Source organism: Triticum aestivum, chromosome 5A (genome assembly GCF_018294505.1).
Source record: "Triticum aestivum cultivar Chinese Spring chromosome 5A, IWGSC CS RefSeq v2.1, whole genome shotgun sequence".
NCBI classification, from domain to species: Eukaryota; Viridiplantae; Streptophyta; class Magnoliopsida; order Poales; family Poaceae; genus Triticum; species Triticum aestivum.
Window position 1 is genome coordinate 414304870 of NC_057806.1, and position 2623 is coordinate 414307492.

A 2623-nucleotide genomic window follows, 5' to 3' on the forward strand; every position below is an offset into this window, starting at 1 on the left:
GCTCCCTCCTATCCCCTCCCCCTGCCTGCCAGCCCCGTGATCCATCGCACAGATGGCAGGTACTACAGCGACCTCCTCCCCAGCGGATCCGGCCTCCTCCGATGGAGATCCATCCTGGGCACCGCCTTATTCTCATGCGTGCACGTCTATATCAACGTCTCATTCCACCTCACCTCACCTGAGCCTTTACCTTCCCACCTCTGCTTCAGATCCACATCACTTTGCAAGGTATGTGCTTGATTGTTCCGAACTGGATCGATGGATTATGCAAGGTACTTTGGGTGTCGTCATTGACGGCAATTGTCACGCCATGCTACCATCGGAGGGGTCCCTCATCGATGATTAGGGTCTTCCGAACTGCACGAGCTCCATTGAGAAGGATGTTTTTAATTCTGGTTTTGCCTACATGCTTTCTTTGCCTGTATCTACTTAGCTAATGTCTTCTTATAGATAGTAGCTGCTGAAGTGGTGATCAAAGTTGTTCACTATAAGGAAACAACCATGATAACAAAAGTGTATATTCCCTGACCTTTGACCTGAAGTACTTTTTCATTAGAAACTTGCAACAGCCAGGCATTGAAATTAGCAACAGCTTCGTACGTACTGAACTAATTTGCAGCAACACGTACTGAACTAAGTTAGGTTATGCTCATCGTTCCAACATGCTTAGTGATAACCACCTAGCAAGCTGATCAAACATGAAAAAATTGAAGTGCTACTGCTAATCGTACTATTCTGAATGTGAAAATCTATTTAATTGGCTCTTCTCTAATTGTACACTTGCATAAATCTCAGATCTTGCAAATTACAGTATAACCATAAAAGTCATGCTTTGACTCCTATAGGGCCTTTTGCACTTTAATATGACTAATAATTTGCCTTAATATCACAGATTGTATTACTACCTTTCTAAGTGAATGACATTCAAGAAGGTCATTAAATAAAACCAAGAAATCCTTCTGGTATTGGAGTGTAGGAAAGTTGAGACTATAAAACCAAAAGGTTATATTTACGTTTATTAGAGAAGGTTCTTTACTTTTTATAGGAAAACACAAAATGTTGCGATGTAGAGTCTAGGTGGTGGGCCTCCTTGATCCACTTGGTGGATGAGGGCGACTCCGGTCCTGGCACCCATAGTGCCAGTGATCCAAAAATCATAGGGCCTGGATATAGCTCTAGCAGACGTATGCGGCTTGCGCATCGAGCTTGGTCGTCTCGAGCATGGAGATAGGCGAGTTGTAGACCAAGAGCTGGTACAGAGATAGGCGAGTTGTAGACAAGAGCTGGTGGGCAGCAAGAAACGCATGCACACCAAAGAACAAATCTGAGTCACATGCCTACTTCTATTGGTTTCTACAAAGAGCGGCTAGCTTAGATCTTAGACCAGTCGGTCACTGTCGAGGTCGCCAAGGTGATCTTACAGCACCGCCGTGGGGATTTCTCATGATTTTATGTAGGCAAGCCGCAAGCGGTGGTGGTGATTGGCTGGGTGGTGTCGCTGCCTTGGGAAGAGACGAAGTGATGGTAAAAGTAAGCAGGATCCGATGATTCTTCCGTGGGGATAGCCAAAGTCAAGATGTCGACTACAGACTCGTCGCAGACTTGCAGTGAACCTGGATGCGGCAAGCCTGATTTGTGGATCGATGGCGGGTCTTGACTTTGTTAGGCCGGGATTGGATGGTTGCGGAGGGTGGTGTGCTTGATTGGGTTCCCATGGAAGAATGTGGCCTCCTCGTGGATCTGGTCATGCCCATCCTAGAGAACATTGTGTCCCTAGCTCCCTCGAGGAGCAAGGACAGTGCAAGCGGCAGCAGGGGGTAGGGGTAGATGTGGGGGGGGATGTCGGCGGCTGCTCGAGGTCATCATGATGAAACCCTTGACGTCCCATCTTTATCAATCGAAGTGGAAGAGCACGAAGTCGAGATTGGATAGGAGTTTGAGTTCTTTTTGGCACCGATCGGTTCCCCACTTTAGAGATGTATTTTTTTGCGTGCGAGCAAATAGTGGGTTGATTCTAAAAGGGATAGGCACTTTTCAACAGAAGTGCATGATGGACCAAAAATATGACCTCATTTTATTTGTTTGATAGATATCGTATTATTCGTTGTTGTTCGTTCGGTGAAATTTCCTAATATTTGATTGTTGTGTTTCTAATTAGAGCATCCTATAATCACCCAATATGAGGGGATGATAAATGAAAGATACTGATTATAAATTTTAAAGAGCCCGTGGCAACGCACGGGCGTTATACTAGTCTCCAGTAGTTTGGGGGAACAAAGTTCTTGCATTGCTCATACTCGTCGGAGTTGTAATAGGGCTAGTCATTCCTTGGCTAACTTTGGTAGGTTGCATCACCGAACTATTGTTTGGCTAGGCTCTGGTCCGGAGGAAGTCCTGGAAATTGTTGGACGAGATTGTAACCTGTAAACCTAAGTGAGTAATGCAAGGACTTTATATCGCAAAAAAATCTCGATCCTTAATTTGCGGAGTGCCCCAAATTCCCGCAAGGTATTCTAAGATCCTCAGATTTGTGGAGGTGCCTAGATTCCCGCAAGGTATTCTCAGATCCTCGGAATTTGTGGAGGCACCCCACATTCCCACAAGGTATTCTCGGATCCTCGAA